General features: G+C 37.0%; 1 long non-coding RNA gene across 2 annotated transcripts in view; it reads left to right on the top strand.

The window, feature by feature from the left end:
- The window catches only part of LOC112651796 (uncharacterized), a 144,684-nt gene that overhangs the window by 49,360 nt on the left and 73,953 nt on the right, over positions 1-21,371 (top strand). For both annotated transcript variants that reach the window (XR_007410293.1, XR_007410294.1), the window contains exon 2: positions 8,607-8,727. This is a non-coding gene — a long non-coding RNA (uncharacterized LOC112651796). The remainder of the gene's footprint in view (positions 1-8,606; positions 8,728-21,371) is intronic.

The following is a 21,371-nucleotide window of genomic DNA, read 5'->3' as shown; positions in this document are numbered from 1 at the left end:
AGATGTTTTTCCAATCTTTCTACCATAGAGTTCTGTCTTTTTAGCCTTTGCATACTATGTTCTTCAGTAAGAAGTCAATATGTACTTCCCCTCCCTGAGGATAGACTATCTACATTACTATGCTCAAAAAAAATCCTTTAAAAATATTACTGCTTATTAACAATACAGCAGATCACCCAAGAGCTCTGATATAGATGCACAATTAAGTTAATGTTTTCATGCCTGATACTACAATAATCATTCTGTAGCCCATGGATGAAGGAGTCGTTTTGACTTTTAAGTCTTATTATTTAAGAAATACATTTCATAAGGCTATTGCTGCCAAAGATATTGATTCTTCTGATGAATCTGGACAAAGTCAATCTTTCAGGAAAAGATTCACCATTTAACTGTCATTAAGAACATTCTTGATACATGGGAAGAGATAAAAATATCAACATTTAATAAGAGTTTAAGACTCCTTTGGTTGGTTGATTCCAGTCTTCATGGATGACTCTGAGGGTTCAAGACTTCAGTGGAGGAAGTAATTGCACAAGTAGTGGAAAAAGTGAAAGAACTAGAAATGTAGCCCTAAAATATGACTAAATTGCTGCAATCTCATGATAAAATTTTAATGGATGCCTCTTACGGATGAGCAGAGTAACTGGTTTCTTGAGACAGAAACTACTCCTGGCAAAGATGATGTGAAGATTGTTGAAATGACAACAAAGGACTTAGAATATTACATAAACTAGACTTCCAGGAAAGATGGCAGAGTAGGAGGACCCTAGGCTCACCTTTTCCTATGGATACAATCAGATAACAGTCACATCAGTGTAAGTAACCCAGAAAATGATTGAAGACTGTCAGAATAAACTCCACAACCAAATACAGAGAAGAGGCTGCATCAAAGGGGATAGGAAGAGTAGAAATGTGCTCAGGAGCTAAGTGGACTCACAGAACTGCCTGTGGGAGGGAAAGACACTGTAGGCAATGAGAGGAGAGAGAAACAGATCCCCACACTGGGGAGCCTGCACTCAGAAGATGAATTCCCACAATATTTGGCTTTGAAAACCAGAGGGGTTGAAATTCATGAGTTCTTACAACCACCAGGACTTAAAACCTAGAATTAACAAAAAAAAAAAATCAATAGGCTTAGTTCTGGAAGAGCCAGTGGGCAAGAAGAAACTGAGTCCCTGCCTTTAAAGAGACAGCATAACAAACAGCCCATGGACATACAGCATAGAAGCAGCAGTTTGAAAGGTTCCTGGAGCATACCAGAGAGAGTTATCCGCTAGTGTCAGACCACTGTCCTAGAGGGACTGACGCTGCTTGGTAACTACTCCAGGAACATAGGAAGTGGCAGGTGCCATTTCCCTCTGCAAACCACCAGCAAAAACACATAGCCACTTATAAGATTTGCTACCTCAATTGCAAGCACTCCCACTCCACCCCCATATTCTGTGCTTCTACCAATTCACCCCTCCAGACAGCCCAATTCAGGCCAGGTGTTATAGAGCCTCTCCTGCAGAAGACCTGTGACCCTCAAAGCTGCTAACATCACCACCTTACTAAACTTCTCCCCCTGTCCTGCACTATGCTTTGGTGAGTCCATATAGGGTGGTGCCACAGGCCTGGCAGTGTGGAAGTAGCCCCTATATTGGCCAGCATCATTCCAAAATGACTACTGCCCTAGGGAGAAGGAAAGATAATCACTCACACTAGTCAGATGGAGGCCCTAACAGTAGACTAGAGGCAGATAACTGGTCTGACTGCAGGCCCTACTAGCCAAGGAAAGCTTCTTAGAGGATAGCACAGAGAATGTGCCTTACAGTTTGTTGCTACTGCATCTCTGGCAAACTCCTGGTCTGATTTGACTCAAGCCCATGGCATTGCCAGACTGCCCCACTAACACCACAGTGAACAAACATTGCCCACAATAGGCAAAAAAAGACTCTGCATAAACTGACCTAAAGGGAAAAGGCAGCTTAGCCACAATAGCAGGACACATGCATCACAAATATTCTCTTGGTATATCACATATGGGTGATACCTCTGAAGTGCCAGGTTCTGATAAATAGGGCTGCATGGCAGGGCAGGAGACACAGGTGATGTAGCTGACCTTCCTAATACACAGAAACAAACACAGAGTTAGACAAAATTAATAGGTAAGAAGTGTGTCCCAAATGAAAGAACAGGACAAAATCATAGCAAGAGACCTAAGCAAAACAGAGATAAGTAAGGTGCATGCTAGAGGATTTAAAGTAATGATCATAAAGATACTCACTGGACTTGAGAAGAATGGAAGACTTCAGTGAGACAATTAACACAGAGATAAAGAAAAAAGTATAAATGAGAGATGAGGAACACAATAAATGAAATTAAAAATATACTACATAGAATAAATAGTAGACTAGATGAAATAGAAGAAAGAATCAATGACCTAGGGAACAGAGTCACGGAAAGTAATTAAACTAAGCAGGTGAGAGAAAATTATATAAAATGAAAATAGACTTAGAGAACTCAGCAACACCATCAAACATAATAACCTTCACATTATGGGGCTCTCAGAAGAAGACAAAGAAAAGGAGGCAGAAAACTTATTTAAAGAAATAACAGTTCTATCCATGTTGAAGCACTGGGTGTTATACTATATGTTGGCAAATTGAACTCCAATAAAAAAAAATACACACACACACACACACAAAAAAAAAAACAGCTGAAAAATTCCAAAATCTGGGGAAGGAAACAGAAATCCAGATCCAAGAAGCACAGATCCCCCAACAAAATCAACCCAAAGAGGTCCACAACAAGATACATAGTAATTGTAATGGCAAAATGTAGTGTAAAGAAAGAATTTTTAAGGGAGCAAGAAAAAGAAAACAACTACATACAAGGGAAACCTTATAAGACTATCAGCAGATTTTCTGTAGAAGCTTTACAAGCCAGAAGAAAGTGGCATGATATAGTCAAAGTGCTGAAAGGAATAAATCTGAAGTCAAGAATACTCTATCCAGCAAGTCTATCATTCAGAATAGAAAGAGAGATAAGTCTCCCAGACAAATAAATGTGAAGAAAATTCATGACCACTAAACCAACCCTATAAGGAATGTTAAAAGGGACTCTTTTTGTGGGAAGGGAAGACTATAAATAAAAGTAAGGAAAGTAGGAAGCACAAAAACAGTTCTAAATATGTGTATCTGTAAAAATCAGTCAGGGGATTCACAAAACAGAAGCATATAAAGTATGACATCATATACCTAAGACATGGAAGGGAGAGGAGCAAAAAATGGGTTCAAACTTAAACAACCATCAACTTAATATAGACTGATACATGCAGAAGATGTTATATACAAACCATATACCACCATATACGGTTACCACCGCAAATAAAAAATCAGTAATAGATATGCAAAGAATAAAGATAAAGGAATCCAAATACATCACTAAAGAAAGCCAACTGATTGTGAGAGAAGAGAGCAAGAAAGGAAAGGAATGGAGAAAAACTACAAAAACAATCACAAAACAAGTAATAAAATGGCCAAAATACACACCTATCAATAATTGCTTAGAATGTAAATGTACTAAATGTTTTAATCAAAAGACACAGGATGATGACGTGGATAAAAAAAACCAAGACCCATCTATATGTTGCCTACAAAAGACTCATTTCAGACCCAAAGACACATGCAGGTTGAATGTGACGAGATGGAAAAGCATTTATCATGCGAGTAGATGTCAAAAGAAAGCTTGGTAGCATACCATATATCAGACAACATACTTTATATTATTAGTTTTTAGATTTTATTTAAATTCAAGTTAGCTAACATATAGTATATTATTAGTTTTCAGGGGTAGAATTTAGTGATTCATCGATTGCATGTAACACCCAGTGCTCACTATATCAAGTGCTCTCCTTAATGCCCATCACCCAGTTACCCATTCCCCCACTGCCCCTTCTAGCAAACCCTTAGTTTGTTCCCTATATTATGATCTGCTTCCCTGTTTTTATCTTGATTTTATTTTTCCTTCCCTTCCTCTATATTCATCAATTTTGTTTCTTAAATTCCACATTTGAATGAAATCATATGGTATTTGTCTTTCCATGACTGACTTATTTTGCTTAGCATAATACCTTCTAGTTCCATCCACATCATTGCAAGTGGCAAGATTTCTTTTTTTTGATGGCCGAGTAATATTCCATTGTGTGTGTGTATCACATCTTCTTTATCCATTCATCAGTTGAGGGACATCTGGGCTCTTTCCATATTTTGGCTGTTGTAGACATTGCTGCTATAAATATTGGGATGCAGGTACCCCTTGTAATCACTATTTTTATATCCTTTGGATAAATACTTGTAGTACCACTTTGGAAAGTAGTACAGAGATTCCTCAAAAAGTTAAAAATAGAGCTACCCTACAACTCAGCAACTGGACAACATAGACTTTAAGACAAAGACTGCAACAAGAGTAAAGAAGGGTACTATATAATAATAAAGGTGACAATCCAATAAGAGATACAAAAATTATAAATAGTTATGGGAGCACCCAAATACTTAACAAAAATAAAGGAAGTAATCAATAGTAATATACTAATATTTTGGGACTTTGACACCCCACTTACATAAATGGACATATCATCTAAACAGAACATCAACAAGTAAACAGTGTCTTTGAATGACACTTTGGACCAGATAGAATTAACATATATTCAGAACGTTCCACTCTAAAACAGAAGAATACACATTCTTTTCACGTGCACACAGAACATTCTCCAGAGTAGATCACATTTTAGGCCACAAAACAAGTCTCAACAAATTAAAAATGATTGAAGTCATACCACAGATCTTTTCTGACCACAACACTATAAAACTAGAAATTAATCACATGAAAAAATCTGGAAAGAGCACAAACACATGGAAGTTAAATAACATGCTATGAAACAATAAATGGGTTAACTGAGAAATCAAAGAGGAAATAAAAAAAATACATGGAGACAAATGAAAAGACAAATGAAAATGAAAACAGTGAACTAAAATTTTGGAGCTACAACACAAGCTGTTCTAAGAGGGGAGTTTATAGCAATACAGGCCTATGTCAAGAAATAAGAAAAAAATCTCAATAAATAACCTAACCTTACACAAAAAGGAACAAGAAAGGAACTAGAAATGAAGACAAACAAAACCCAAAAGCAAGAGAAGGAAGGAAATAATATTAGAACATAAATAAATGAAATAGAAACTAAAAAATAAAATAGAACAGATTGATAAATCTTTAGACAGACCCATCCAAAAAAGAAAAAGAGGGCTCAAATAAAATCAGAAATGAACAGGATTTGGTGAACCAGGTTGGTGCAGTCACTTGAGCATCGGACTCGATTTTGGCTGGGGTCGTGATCTCAGGGTCATGAGATTGAGCCCTGCATCAGGCTCTAGGCTCAGGCAAAGTCTGCTGAAGATTCTCTCCTCCTCTCCCTCTGCCCCTCCCACTGTGCTATCTTTCTCTAAAATAAATAAACTTTCTCAAAAGAGGAGAAATAACAACTGACACCACAGAAATATAGGCAATCACAAGATAAATTTATGAAAAATTATATGCCAACAAATTGAACATAATGGATAAATTTCTAGAAAAATGAATAAATTTCTAGAAATAAATATGTATCAGGAAGAAATAGAAAATTTGAATAGACTTAGTATCAGCAACAAAATTGAATCAATAATCAGAAAACTCCCAACAAACAAAAGTCTAGGACTAGATGGCTTCACAAACGAATTCTACCAAAAATTTAAAGAAGAGTTAATACCTATCCTTCTCAAACTTTTCCAAAAACTGGAAGAGGAAGGAAAACTCCCAAATTTATTCTGTGAGGCCTGTATTGCTTTGATGCTAGTATCTCTGATGAACATAGATGGAAAAATCCTCAACAAAATATTAGCAAGCCAAATCCAACAATACATTAAAAAATTATTCACTATGATCAAGTGCAATTTATTCCTAGGATGCAATGGTAGTTGAGTATTCACAAATCAATGTGATACATCATATAAAGAAAGGATAAGAACCGTATGATTTCAATAGATGCAGGAAAAGCAGTTGACAAAGTGCAGCATTCATTCATGAAAGACCCTTGACAAAGTATATTTAGAGGGCACATACCACAACATAATAAAGGCCATATATGACAAACCCACAACTGACATCATACTCAGTGGTGAAAAACAAGAGTTTTCTCCCTATGATTATGAACAAGACAAGGATGTCCATAGTTCTCAAAATCCTGGTCATAGCAATCAGATAATAAAAAGGAACACAATGCATCCAAATTAGGAAGAAGTAAAACTTTCACAGTTTACAGATGACATGATACTATTTATAGAAAACCTTAAAGACTCCACCAAAAAACTACTAGAAATGACAAATTCAGTGAGGTTGCAGAATATAAAATCAACATAGAGAAATCAGTTGCATTTCTATATACTAATTATGAAACAACAGAAAGAGAAATTAAGAAAACAATCCCATCTATAACTTCACCAAAAATAATAAAATACTTAGTAATACATTTAGCCAAGGAGGTGAAAGACCTGTACTCTGAAAACTATAAAACATTTAAAGAAACTGAAGATGATACAAACAAATGGACAGATACTCCATGTTCATTGCTTGGAACAAATATTGTTACAGTATCTATATTACTCAAATCAATTTACAGATTTAATCTGTATCAAATCTGTATCAAAATACCAAGGGCATTTCTAGCAGAACTGGAACAAAGAATCCTAACATTTTTATGGAACCACAAAAGACTCAAATGGCTAAAGCAACATTGAAAAAGAAAAAGCTGGAGGTATCACAATTCCAGGTTTCAAGTTACATTACAAAGATATAATAATCAAAACAGTATGGTACTGGCACAAAAATAGACACATAGATGAATAGGAAGCTCAGAAACAAACCCATAATTATACGGTCAATGTTTGACAAAAGAGGCAAGCATATGCAAAGGAAAAAGTCTCCGCAACAAATGTTGGGGAAACTAGACAGCTGCAAGCAAAATAATGAAATTGGACTACTTTCTTACATCATAATAAAAAACTCAAAATAGATCAAAGATAAGACCTGAAACCATAAAAATCTTAGAAGAGGGCACAGGCACTAATTTCCTTGACATCAGGCACAGCAACTTTTTTCTAGATAGGTCTCCCAAGACTAGGGAAATAAAAGCAAAAATACACTACTGGAACTACATCAAAATAAACAGCTTCTGCACAGTGAAGGAATCAAAACTAAAAGGCAACCTATGAAATGAGGGAAGATAATTACAAATGACATATCCAAAAAAGGGTTAATAAATAAGTATACAAAATTGTTATAGGGCAGCCAGGGTGGCTCAGCAGTTTAGCACTGCCTCAGCCCAGGGCCTGATCCTAGAGACCCGGGATCGAGTCCCACTTCAGGCTCCCTGCATGGATCCTGCTTCTCCCTCTGCCTGTGTCTCTGCCTCTCTCTCTCTCTCTGTCTCTAATGAATAAATAAATAAAATCTAACAAAGCAAAACAAAACCACAAAATTGTTATAGTATTCTACACCCCAAAAACAAATAATCCAATTAAAAAATGGACAAAAGACATCCAGATGGCCAACACATACATAAAAAGATGCTCAACACCACACATCATCAGGGAAATGCAAACCAAAACCATAAGATACCACCTCATACCTGTCAGAAACACTAACATAAAAAACACAAGAAACAACAGGTGTTGGTGAGGATGTGGCAAAAGGGGAATCCTCTTGCATTGTTGATGGGAATGTAAACTGGTACAGCCACCTGGAAAACAGTACAGAGGTTCCTCAAAAATTAAAAATAGAACTACTTTATGATCCAGTAATTGCACCACTGGGTATTTACCCCAAAAATACAAAAATACTAACTCAAAAGGATATATGCACCCTTGTGTTTACTGCAGTATTTACTTGTAATAGCCAAACTATGGGAGCATCCAGGTGCCCCCTGATAGATGAATGGATAAAAAGTATCTGGTATGTGTGTATGTGTGTATGGGTTTATATTTATATAAAATATATACACAATGGGATATTAGCTATAAAATGAGTGAAATATTGCCATATGGAACAGACATGGATTGATCTAAAGAGTATAATGCTAAGTCAGAGAAAGACAAATACCATATTATGTCATTCATATGTGGATTTAAGAAACAAAACAATATAAACAAAAGAAAAAAATAGACTCTTAGAGAACAAACTGATGGTTACCAGAGGGGAGGTGGGTGAGGGGATGTGTGAAATAGATGAAGGGAATTACGAGTACATTCATCATGATGTGTACTGAGTAATGTACAGAATTACTGAATCACTGTATTGTACACCTGAAACTAATATACGCTATAGGTTAACTAACTGAAATTAAAATAAAAAATTAAGAATATTATATCACAGTTGATAAAGCAGTGGCAGGGTTCAAGAGGGTTGACTCCAATTTTGAAAGAATTCTTCCTATGGGTAAAATTCTGTTAAACAGCATCACACACTACAGAGAAGTTGGTCCTGAAAAGAAGAGATGACTGATGCAGAAAACTTGATTATTTTCTCATTTTAAGAAATTGCTACAAACACCCCAGCCTTCTGCAACCACCATTCTGTTCAGTTAAGAGCTATCAACATCAAGGCAAGACCCTCCACCAGCAGAAAGATTAGGACTCAATGAAAGCTCTGATGATGGTCAGTATTTTTTAGCAATATAGTATTTTCAATATTTTTAACTAATGCATGTCCATTGTTTCTTTATACAAAATGCTTCTGCACATTTAAAGGCTACAATATAGTATAAATAAAACTTTTATATGCACTGGCAAATCATACAATTCATGTGACTCACTTTATTGCCTTAGTTGCTGCTGTTGTCTATAACCAGAGCTGTACGATCACTAAGGCATAGCTGTATTTCCTTTTATTTGGGGTTATAATCTACTGCTCTATTTTGTTGGTCAAATTCTTTTTGCTTTGTCAATTGAAAGCTCTTTGAGTTGGCTTCTGTGTCCCTTTGACATATCCTAAAGCAATGTGGTTTTCCAGTTTTTGAACACTTTTTGGCACTAGAAAGTGCTCCAGGTTCATCTTGTGTATTTTTTGCCTCAGTCCTACAATCAACCATTTCTCCAAAGAACCCTATTAATTCTAGTGGAGGGTGAGATCTTGAAACAGAGATCTGGGTACTAGATATGCTCTGGGTACTTCGATGTTGTTGCTTCTAGACGTTCTCAGGTGAAGAGCAAGGAAATATATGTGTGTGTACTACATGTGAGTATACATAGCTCTACAGATAATTCTCTATGTAATGATATGTTTTGTATTAAGCTAAATGTTAGTTCAAACTGATGCCTCCAGCTTTACTCCCTCACCACAAGGACAATTCTAGCCTCCCCACCCCGTGTTTATTTATAAAGTCTCACTACTTCAGTGATAGACCTGCTCCACCATCTGCCTTCCATTCACTTGATCCTTCAATTCCAGTTTACATGTACAACAATATGAGAATTGTTTACCCATAACCCAGGTGAGGCACAACTTGATCAATTAGAATAGTCATTACGTATGGTACCTTTTAGTTTTAGACTCAACTTATTTCCTAATTTAGTTAGGTTAGTGCCTTTTTGCACCACTCTTTAGTGAGGTGGTTTCATGCATTTATAGAAGAGTTAGATTCTCTTGTCAAAGTCTGCTTTTCTTCCTGGGATCTCTAAATGTCCTAGATGATTTACATATGTTAGAGTTCACTCTTTTATGCTGTAAAGTTCAATGGGTTTTGACAGATGCATAATGTCATGTATCCGCAATTACAGTATCACACAGAACATTTTCATTGCTCTAAAAATTTATCCACTTCACCTATTCAACTCTGTCCTCTCTACCTGTAACTTCAGCAACCACTGATCTATCTCCATAGTTCTGTCTTTGCAGAATGTCATGTAATTGGAATCACACAGTAAGTGTCCTTTTCAAATGGTTTCTTTTACTTAGCAATATGCATTTAAGGTCCCCCTTGTCTTTTTGTGGTTTAATAGCTCATCTCTTTTTATCACTAAATACTATTCCATTGTATGAATGTACCATGGTTTATCCATTCACCTATTGAAGGATATTTTGGTTTCTTTCATTTATTGGTAATTATGAATAAAGCTGCTTTATATACTCAATACCTTGGATTGTGACTATATTCAGCTGTGGGGAAAGATTGGCCAACTATTTCTCCAAATGGCTGTACCATTTTGCATTCCCACCAGCAATGAATGAAAGTTTCCATTCTCTTGGTCTTTATCAGCATTCATATTGACATTTAAAAATTTTAGTCATTCTATAGATGTGTAGTGGTATTTCATTATTGATTTAATCTCTTCACATTTTTATTTCATTCCTCACATTAGAAAAACTTATTCACTTACCAAGTCATATGTCCAAGCCCTTGAAAGCCAATTTCAATGCCATTTACTCCAAAGTACTTCTCAAAACATTCACCTTCTCTACCAAATAAGCCTTTCTTTCTTAAATTTCTAACATCCTTTCTCACTAAAATAGTTTTCTAATATTTGAAAGAGCCCATGAGATCTTCTAAAATAACACATAACCTTCCACATAAGAGTCAATATTTTAAAATTAAAATATTTTGCAATGCTTTAGATGCTTAACAATATATTTTGTATAAATGTCAGTGAATAGAAAGTAATGAAGTCACATTGAGGTGGAGGTATGGGGAAGGCAAGTTGGTTCATTTACCAGTGATGTGATTCATTCCCATATACCAGTCTTAACCCACAGGGAATTCAATCATCTCAAATTCCATCATGTCATGGGCCACTGCAATAACTTTTGAGTTGTTGAAATCATGAATATTAACTCTGTGAATGCAAAGCGTCTACAGAACATTTTTCAGGCACATTCTTTTTTTTTTTTTTTTTGAATCAGTAAATTTTCCTCATGCTCTTTTCCTTCTAGATTATAAGGACTTGAGGATAAACTATGTCTCTAATTAGTTTTAAATGCAGTAATTATCAAATTAATAAATATAAATAGTTCTACAGAGTTTAAAAAGGAAAAGATCAATGTGTAGTTTAAGGGGTTCTTTCAGATTTCAAAGAAGCCTGGAAGAGAAAAACAAAACTTAAAATACTACAAATGTAGGCACCTTGTAAAGAAAATAGCCATTGCATTAATACCGAAGCCCTTAGGAAGGACATGTGTTCCCCTCATCCTATAAAGGCTGTGGATATAGAGTGGGTGATGGTGCCTAAGTGATCAGCTTGCTTGTTGCCATGACAATGTAGCCACCCTTGCTACAGTAAGTCTCCCAGCTCTGTCCCGGTGGACTGGAACAGCCCACCTGTTCTTTATCTGTTTATACCTGGCATGCTGCCTTGTAAACACAAGGTGGAGTTGGGATCTTTTGTTTATGTTGTGACTAATCAAGTGCCAGAATACAGGTAAGCACAAAAGGATGATTTGGTGTAGGAAGATTGATAACCTCCCCCAAAACTTAGGTTATCTCTACCACATAGCTAGGGATCCCACAGCTCCTTTCTTTGAAGAAGCAAAGCATTTACAAGGGAACACTTTTGAAGGATATCCTACTCTGTCCCCAAAATGTGGCTTTATCTTGTATTTCCAAAAGACAAATCCAGAGTACATGTGACCCCACAGATCCAGGACAGTACTGACCAGGAGGTTGGTAGTCAGTAAAGAAGGGCCTTTAATCAGTGAAGTCAGTATTCCTGGAGGACTCTGATGCTTTTCACACTTAGGGCTAGTTCTGGGGACAAGAATAAAAGTGAACAAGCCTCAGGTAGCAGGTGAGGGGCTTGTAAGTCATCTGCTATCAGAGAGATACCATTTCCTTTTCCTACGTAACAGTATTTCTTAACATCTACTCCATGTTGGACACTGGGGACAGAACAAAAGTCAAGATATGTCTGTTCCTCATAAATTAAGTAGATCTTTCAATTTAAATTGATAGCCATTTATTTGGGTCACTTTACTATGAGCTGCCTTTAGAAAGCATTTATTACCAAAGATTTCCCAGAAATAATTATTGACACTATTCTCAACAATTCTAGTGATATCATTTCTATATATTTATAGTACTTTATGACTTTCACAAAATCCATGATCTCTTAAAGCAACCCAGTGATGTAGGTCAGGCTGGACTTTGCAGTTGAGGAAACAAGGCTCAGAAAGAGTACCTAACTTGTACATATCAAAACACCAATATTTTAAGGTGTCATTGTCGTTTGAGAACCTACAATAGATCCAAGATCTACTGGATCATAGTCAGTAGGGACAGGCTCAAGAAATTTCATTTTATGATAGTTCTAACTCTCTATTAACTAATCATGGCTATATACTTTGGTTGATTTGGGATTTTAACTCAGGTCTCCTGAACCTTTTACATTTCCTACCACATCATGGTGACTCTATGTCCTGGGAAAATTGCTGCTTTTTGGTAACCTGAAGCAGGCTTGAGATGTTTTATATCCTTCTCAGTCCTCCCCATGCTAAGTGCTTCTGTGGAAGTGGAAAGAAGGCCTTCAGAATGCTGATTCAATTTTCTCATCAACTACCCTTTCCCCCCAAAGGCTGACCCCTCTAAGCATAGAGCTGCAGTGAAGAGCTTAGATCACCAAGAGCCTCTTGTCTTTTTGCTGGTGACAGCATTTTGTCCCTGATGTTTTCTATTTTGGCATCTCATCAGTAGAGCCACTGGAAGGTGGCAGGAAACTCACTCTTCAATTAAGGCTCACATGTCACCAAAGCATGCAGTGGAGGAGAAGGAAGAGATGGATATGGAGGCAGCTAAAATAAAGGACCTTGAGCAAATAGATCAGCCACCCTTCTGAAGTCAGCAGCCTCCCCCAGTTTCAGCATGGTGCCTCCATGCTGTGGGTACATGTCTATTCTCAGGGTTCCTACTCCTGATTTACATGTATTGCTCTTCATAAATTAAGTGTTTTACAAAATTAAGACATTATCATCAATTTAAAAAGTATTTCATGAGTATTCATTCTGCTATGGATTATTACTGAACAATACACTCAAGGTCCCTGCCCTAGAAGTACAGCACACAAATTAGCAGGGACTACAGATTTAAAACAAGTAATTAAAAGAGCAGCATAGGTTTCCATGGAGAAGTTAACCATACTCTGATGTCATACAGCAAGAGAAGTTAACATCATCCAGGGCTCCCCAGAGTGCAGTTGAATGCATACTTGGTCAGTGTGGTCAGTAACCCTTGGGGATATTTGTTAGTAAAAAGAAAATAAAAGCCTGGATCCACCTCCCAGTACTCTGGGGATGGGCTTTGGGAAGCTACATTTTTAACAAATTCCTTAGAGTGTACTTTTGCATACTAAAATTGAGAATCGTTTGGGTGTGTGTGTGTGTGTGTGTGGTGACAATGGGAGAGAGGGTGTCAAGAAAGGCCACTGTGAAGACAAGTATGTGTGCAAGATGAAGGTTGAAGATTAAGTCTTAAAATAAGGGTACTTGTACCAAGAACTTTCCAGGTAAAAAACAACAACAACAAAAACCTCAAAAAACAAAAACAGCATATGTAAAATTTTAAAGTGAGTGGAAGAAAGTGAATGGTCCTCTGTTGCTGGAAAATAAGGAGAAATTTGGAAAAGGGGAGATACAAGGCCAGAACCTGAGATGCAAAGACATGCAAGTATTGTTATGGATCTTAGATTTTATCTTAAGCCACTAAAGGGCTTTAGGCAAAGGAGGAACATAGTCAAATTTTCATTAAAAAAAAATAAATAAATAAAAATAAAATAAAATAAAATAAAATAAATATATATATATATATATATATATATATATATATATATATATATAATGAAGGGATTGGAATCTTTAGAGAGGATGTGAGGCTATGAGGAGAAAGCTATGACAATAATTGGGTGAAAATAATGCTATCCTGAATTAGGTCAGTGGCAATGAGAAGGGAAAGAAATGGATCCCACAGACACTGAGTGCCACCATGTCCATGTTAACTCACCCTTCAATTTCAAGTATAGCAATTGAATTGAGCTGTTGCTGCAATGATGGGAACATGCTCTTTCAGAAAACCTCTGCCACCTGTGTCCTTTGTGGCAAAGGATATGCTTTGATCTGGATAAGAAAAGGCTAACTGGGCTAAGTTTAGAAGATTTTTGGTTTGTTCCAGACTCTGCCACTAATGCTCTTTGGCCCAATCTGAGGTTCCAGTTTCCCATATTTAAGTGATGCCCTTTTGGTATATTCTTACTGCATTCTGTACTTTTCCTCTACAGCACTTATTACAACTTAAACTTAGTTGAGAGATGAGAAATGTGAGAAATGCCTTCAATTGTTAAATACCTGTCTCATTCCTTAAGCTGTAAACTCTGATGGCTAGTAGCCATAGGTCTGGTTCATTGTTATTTCCAGCTCTAAGAGTAACAGTCACGGAGAATCCATGAAAGAGCCAGGATTCCTGCCCTCATGGGATTCACTCTTTGGAATATGAGTGGATGAATGTGACACGTAGGAGGTAAAAGTGACCGAATCCAGAGGCCACTTAGATGTAGAGCATGAGTGTGAAGAGGAAGGAAAAGTCTAGAAAGGTTCCTGTGTTTCTACCTTGGGTACCTGAATGCATATAATAACCATTGACTGAGGTAAAAAAAAAAAAGTCTATAGGAGAGACACAGATCTTAAATATAAGACAAGTTTAATTTGGAGCATCTAAACTATAATGCAAGGCATGCAACTAGATGTCTGGTAGGCAGTGGGCTATGGAGTTTTGAGGCTTTGTTAAGATGTCTGAGTCAGAGGTATTGCATATACTTTGGGAAAGCAGCATAAACTTTTTTTCTTATTTTAAATAAGATGACATATGAATGAATAAAATCCAATTTATAATAGCTGTTATTTATAGCTAAGTGCTGCCTCAGGTCTCAGTGCTTTGACTTACTTAATCTTCATACCAATTCTGTGTAGTAGATAATCTTAGGATTCCCATTTTGCAGGACAGTTCAACTATCTTGCCAAGGTTACACAGGCAGTTACTGGAAGAGATCATCTTCAACTTTGGCAGTAGAATCTGCTATCTTGCTTTCCAAATGGTACTCTTCCTACCTGTCATACACTTGGTCTCATAGCATCCAGGCCATCCTCCATCCAATGTCACATCATAACAACTGTTTACCATCTGTCTTTCTCCAGAGCCTATGAAGGTTTTGGCTAGAGATTTTACTTTATTAGTCTTTTATTCGCTATTTTACAAAAGAAGAAACTGAGGCACATAGTGATCAAATACTTCCCTAAAGTCACATAGGGGAGTGGATTAGCCAGTATATGAACTTAGCTCTACTTCCAGAACTAATAAATTTAATTGATATAAGACCATACAAAACCATATTTTTGGATGCAACTTTTTGATTTCTAAAGGGAGAAAAAGGAAGGGTGAGCATTGATCTGAGAAGGAAGTTAAAATCTAGTCTATGGATTGCCATTAAACTTGTGATGTCAAAGAAATATCACTTGGCTCCTCTGATCTTTAAGGGGAAGTATTTACATTAGTTAACACATCAAGCTCTAGGGCTTAAAGTTTTTAAATAAATTATTATAGAGGGAGGAAAAAAATGAAACTCTTTAAAAATCACCAAAGCCAACTTTAAAAGGCCAAATTGTTAATGTTGTTAAACAGAGACTGCTTTAAATGCAAAATCCCACTTGTCCCTCATAGTCTATGAAGTGCTATTGGCATTAATTATACATTGGTTAAAAACAAGACAACAGGCCCAAAATGGAGTCAGTCACTTTTAATGAGCCCCATGTCACCAAATTGCGATTCAGTGACTTAATTACAATTTTAGTTTTTCCAGAAATACTATCTTGAAACAGTCAACCAGGAATAGTCTGATCAGAATTAGTTAGGTAATCTGCCAGATAGACCCCTACCATGTCTTAAAGGAAGCTAACCTTGAAATAATGAATTCACTCTCTTTGCTTAGTGTAATTTCCTTATTCCTTCTCCCTCCTGCCTATAAAAGTGTTCCATTTTGTACAGCTCATTGGAGCTCCTTTCTGTCTGCTAGACTGGATGGTGCCTGATTCATGAATCATTGAATAAAGCCCATAAGACTTTTTAAATGTACTTAGTTGTATTTTGCTTTTTTAACACCATCCTGCCTCCATCATTTTGCAGAGGAGGGAATTGAACCTAAGTAAACTAAATAAACTCCTCAAGGACACACAGCTAGCTAGTAAAGGACAATGTAATTTTAAATCCAGGTTTGTCTCATGTCCAAGCTTAAACTAAAATACTGCAACTTGTTTCACTTTCACTTACTGTAGAAATGATTCTGCTAAAATAGGGTTTAATCAAAAGACAAGTGGAGAGGTAAATTTACCCTAGAAAAGTGAAAGAACAGTGAATTACGTATGTACCACTATGAAAACACCTTTGTCTTAAAACTGGGTTATTCACAACTTTTTAACTGCTCTATCCACTTTTTCCAGTCTGCTCATAAGGGTGCTGAAAAACACTACAATATATCTGTTTAAAAATTTTTTAAAGATTTTATTTATTTATTCATGTGAGACACACAGAGAGAAGCAGAGACAGAGGTAGAGGGAGAAGCAGGCTTCTTGTGGGGACCCCGATGTGGAACTCCATCCCTGGACCCCGAATCATGCCCTAAGTCAAAGGCAGACACTCAACTGCTGAGTCACCCAGGCATCCCTATATTGACTATATATTGAGAAGAAGTACAAAATTGACCATTTTACTATCATTTGGACACTGGGATGAAAATAGGTGCAAGGAAATGAGCGATACTGTGGTTGGCCATAAGAAGGTTTTTTGAAATATATCTCTTAACCTGGACTAACAGAAAGCTCTTCTCTTTCTTTCCTTCCCTAGGTTTGTTCTTAATTTGGAATTCCTACATTTTAAAATGATGTTATATGTCTCCTAGATTTTAGCATATGGCTGGCAAAATATTTAGTTGAACAGTAAAGAGAATGAACAAAGAAAAAGAAAGGCTGGTAAAGAGTAAAAAAGATAGAGACTTAGATGAAATAAGAGATTATTGCCTGAAGGGTTTTGTTGCCTGGAATTGTCATTTGGTTCTTAGGGCTTTTGCTCTTTCAAAATACAAATGTCCCTGAAGCATCTAGGGATGGTCATTCATAGCTTAGTATGAATTAGTTGATGCAGGTTGCTTTCTAAATCCTCCCTAACTTTAAGGCCAGTTCCCGAATTAGGGGTATCTGAAAGAACTAACTGACCCAATTCTTCACAGTAGAGCTAAGTTTCTGAGGCTAGGAGAGGGTGGTGGTTTGACCAGGAATTCACAGGTAGTTTCATATTCAGCTTTGGAACCAAGGAGAATGAATCTCAGTACAGGGCTCTTTCCTTTGACACTATGCTGCTATGGATATAAAATATAGAAATGATGTTATGGGCACAGCATTATGTATAGTTAATAGTGGCATGTGGAGACAAATAGCTCCTCCCCTCTCTAGCCTTGGGAACCTGGGAATATTTCTTATCTTCCCTAAGCCTGCATTTGTTCTTCTGTAAAATGGAGATAAATATTATCTGTCTTACTATGATGTTATGAAAATTAAATGGAATTGTGCATACAGTGTTCTCAGCAGAATGCCTGTTATCCAGTAACTAGTCAATGCATGCTAGCTCTTAAAAATTGACTTCATTAAATTATTTAAACCTCAGAATGGTTAGTTATGATATAGGTAGATTAAAATCTTATATGAAGATTTTGATTAAAATATGATTTTTCACTTTTTTTCTGCGTCTTCATCTTACATTAGATGTAGTTGGCAAATGCCACTATAAAATGCCAAGGATACATACGGTGAACAGTACTCATCTTTGAAAATTTTCCTTCCCAACATCTCTGTAAGTGCCCCAGACAGGAAAAAATAATTTGTACAATTGGTAATTTTTTTGAGGTAGATGTTTGAGCTAATCTGGAAGGGCTGACCATTTTAATTAATCCCTGTGAATTTCTAGTTTACACGAAGCAGCTTTGGTCTCACTAATTAAATCTCAGAATTGTCAGGTTATTAAAGTCTGAAACTAAAGATCAGAGAGAATTTTTAAAATGGAAATTAAACTGGAATATCTTAAAATTTTGGAGGGACATTATGATCAGTGCAAAGAACAGCAGTTGAAGACATGATTTCTCTAAGAGATTTAGAACTCTGTTATTTGTCAAAGTCTTGAGCATTAGATAAGCAACAGATAAAATTTTAGCAAGCTTTTTTAATATAACATTCAGTGAAGATTAAAATGAGATCAATTGTTTTTAGAAGTCTTGGTCATGGGACACATGCAAAATAAGAAAAATTAGTTTCATTTGTGAAGACTGGACCTAGTTGCTACAGAGAAACTTTAATCGGGTATAACTGGTTTTAATTAAGGAATTTATAATGTTTTGGATTAAGATTATGTTACTTAGAAAACCTCTAAACACATGTTTATGAGTTAAAGTGGATTCCTCTCAGGATGACAAAAACTAGAAGTTGTTGCTTTCACCTGAATCATAATAAAAAGTGACAATTTATGACAGCCTACTTTTCAAGAACTGATCAGAGAACCGAGGTTGCGGGGTTACAAACTAATCTGAAATCTAAGGAAAGACAAATATCTCTTAAGGAAAAGTATGCCCTGACTTTCCAAGGGGAAAGCACGAGAAGATGATGGGAGCATCATATAAGTTGTGAGATTTTGGCTAAAATTTCTAGCCAATTTCTAAGACTAGATGACTGTCATTAGAATTGAGGACTCTCTAGAATCCAGACACAGAGGGAATTTGCAGCCATTTACAGACATTTCTTCACGGACCTCCATAGAGTACTTAGGGAAAGGGATTGGAGAAAGCCTCCCATGGGCTGCAGGCCTCAAGGAAGAAGCAGCCATAGCCTTGCTGATAAAACCCTGTCTGGAACATTCTGTCCTATGGAAGAAAAAGCCTCAAACCACTGGGCAAAGCATAGCAAAACACTAAGTAGACCCATTATGGCTGAAGGAAGAGAATGGGAATGCGGGAAGCTCTACTTGAGGCAAGGCCAAAAAACTATACAGGCCCAGATTGCTGCAGGGATAGGAGCAAGTTCACCGAGAAAGCCATACTTTTAACATGTAGATGGCTAAGAACAATAGAATCCCACCTCTGTTTCCGGCCATCGAGCCATATAACAGTCAACCAATAAGAGTGTACTTCTGGGAAAGCGGCAAAAACCTGGAGGTATCTACTATTTGAGGTATAAATTCACAGAGAAAATCTAAAGCTGAAAGTGTAACAGGAATATTTACAAAAATCTTATGACAAGTTAAACCCTACCCTAAATACAAGGTAAGGCTAGGGAAATATGAAGCAGATGATGTAAATATAGAGAGTAATTAAAGCAACAACAAAACCCAAATATGCCTTAACTCCTAACAACAATGAATAAATATCAAAAGTCTAGCAATCAAAAGAAGCATACTTGTTTGGGGGCATAACTACTATTTTCTCCAGTTTGTTCTGTTCTGCAGATAATTTCCAAAGCTAAAAAAAAAAAGGAATGAAAAAAAAATCCACCATCAAGAAACAATCAATAAAACCGAGTTCGAATGCGTACCAAATATTGAAACTATCAGGAAATAAGTATCTATAATTAACAAGTTTAAGGATCTAGTAGAAAATTTGGACAACAGACTCAAACACATGAAGATTTTTAGCAGCCAGATGAAAACCGTAAGAAAGAAAAAAAAAATATGAGAACTCCAGTTCTACATGGCAATGCAGGAAGATCTTAAACTCACTCCTCCCAAGAACACACTGAATCTACAGCTACATATGGAACAATTTCCTCTGAGGAAAAAAAAAAAAAAAAAAAACCCTAAAAAACTATCTGAGCAACTCCTACACATTGGGTAAATAAAAAAAAAAAAACAAAAAAAAAAAAAACAAAAAAACACACACACACATCAAGGTGGGAGGGAAAGGCTAAGACACAATCTTGCCATAAACACCACTCTTGGCATGGAAATCCCCAAGGAGGGAACTCAAAATCCAAAGCTTCTCCCTGAGGAGCAAAGGATTTGAACCTCATTATCAGGCACTGTGCCTGGGAGATGAGCTCCCCAAACATCTGGCTTTGAAGACCAATGGGGCTCATATCCATGAAACCCAAGTGCTGTAGCAAACATGGCAACAGCCCTCAAAAGGCTCATTTGTGGGTTCACTCTCCACTGGAGCCTGAGCAGAGGCAGCCAATGGAGAAATGCCCAGATTTAATATGAAAGAGGCTTATTATTTTATTTATGTTTTTAAGGATTTTATTTATTTATTTGAGAGAGAGAGAGAGAGATCACAAAAGCAGGGAGAGGGTTAAAGGGAGAGGGAGAAACAGACTACTTGCTAAGCAGGAAGCCTGATGTGGGATGTGGGGCTCCATCCTAGGACCTTGAGACTATGACCTAAGCTGAAGGCAAATGCTTAACCACTGAGCCACCCAGGCACCCTTATTTAATTATTTTAAAGTATTGACTTGGGAGGCAGACATCTAATTAAGCACACAGCTAAGAGCCCACTGTAATCCTACTTACCAACCCCCGGGTACTAGACAGACAGCAGACTAAAACATACCCCAGTCTTTCTGTGAACAACACAGCACCTATTTTCTTGTCCTGAAATTTCAGCCTGAGGGGCAGTTTCCTGGTCTGGCACACATCTAGGCACCTACTGAAATGTACTCCAGGGGTGAAGACTAGTGATATCATGTTTGTGCTTTCTTTGTGCCTTGTTCCAGCTTACTGGTATCTCACAGAAAGGAACTTAGGCCTTGTTTGGTGCCTCAGTTTTTGTGGCTGCCACCAGGGGACATCACTAGATTAATGTGGCTCTGGGAACCAGAGAAGTTTATGCTCATGAGTCTCATAGGACTGTTACCAATGAAGAAACAGTTGATTAGTGGCTAACACTTCCTGGGCACAAGAAGAGGCAAAAGACCTAGGTACCTGGTCTTTCTGAGTTTAGCTTATCATCAGAGTTACAGAATAAAGGGTAAGTTTCCAAATAAACACACATCTAAGGGCCCACTGTAATTTTCTACAGAAACTTCAGGGGGTGGGCACTGTCTTTCCATTCCCTCTGCTGTACTGCGGAGTGAAGAATCTCCCAAAGAGAATTTGTACATGTCTGGTGATCTGGTTTTTGTGGCTGCTACCCAGGAGATGCTGCTTATCACTTAACTCTGTTAGCCAGCAGGGCTTGTATTGTTGGGTCCCATGGGACTGTAACCAAGAGAGAGACAGTTTTGGGGCTGCTATCACCCCC

The sequence above is a fragment of the Canis lupus genome, chromosome 4 (genome assembly GCF_003254725.2).
Source record: "Canis lupus dingo isolate Sandy chromosome 4, ASM325472v2, whole genome shotgun sequence".
Classification (NCBI taxonomy): Eukaryota; Metazoa; Chordata; class Mammalia; order Carnivora; family Canidae; genus Canis; species Canis lupus.
Note: the sequence above shows the minus strand (reverse complement) of the source record. Positions and strands in the feature narration are given on the sequence as shown.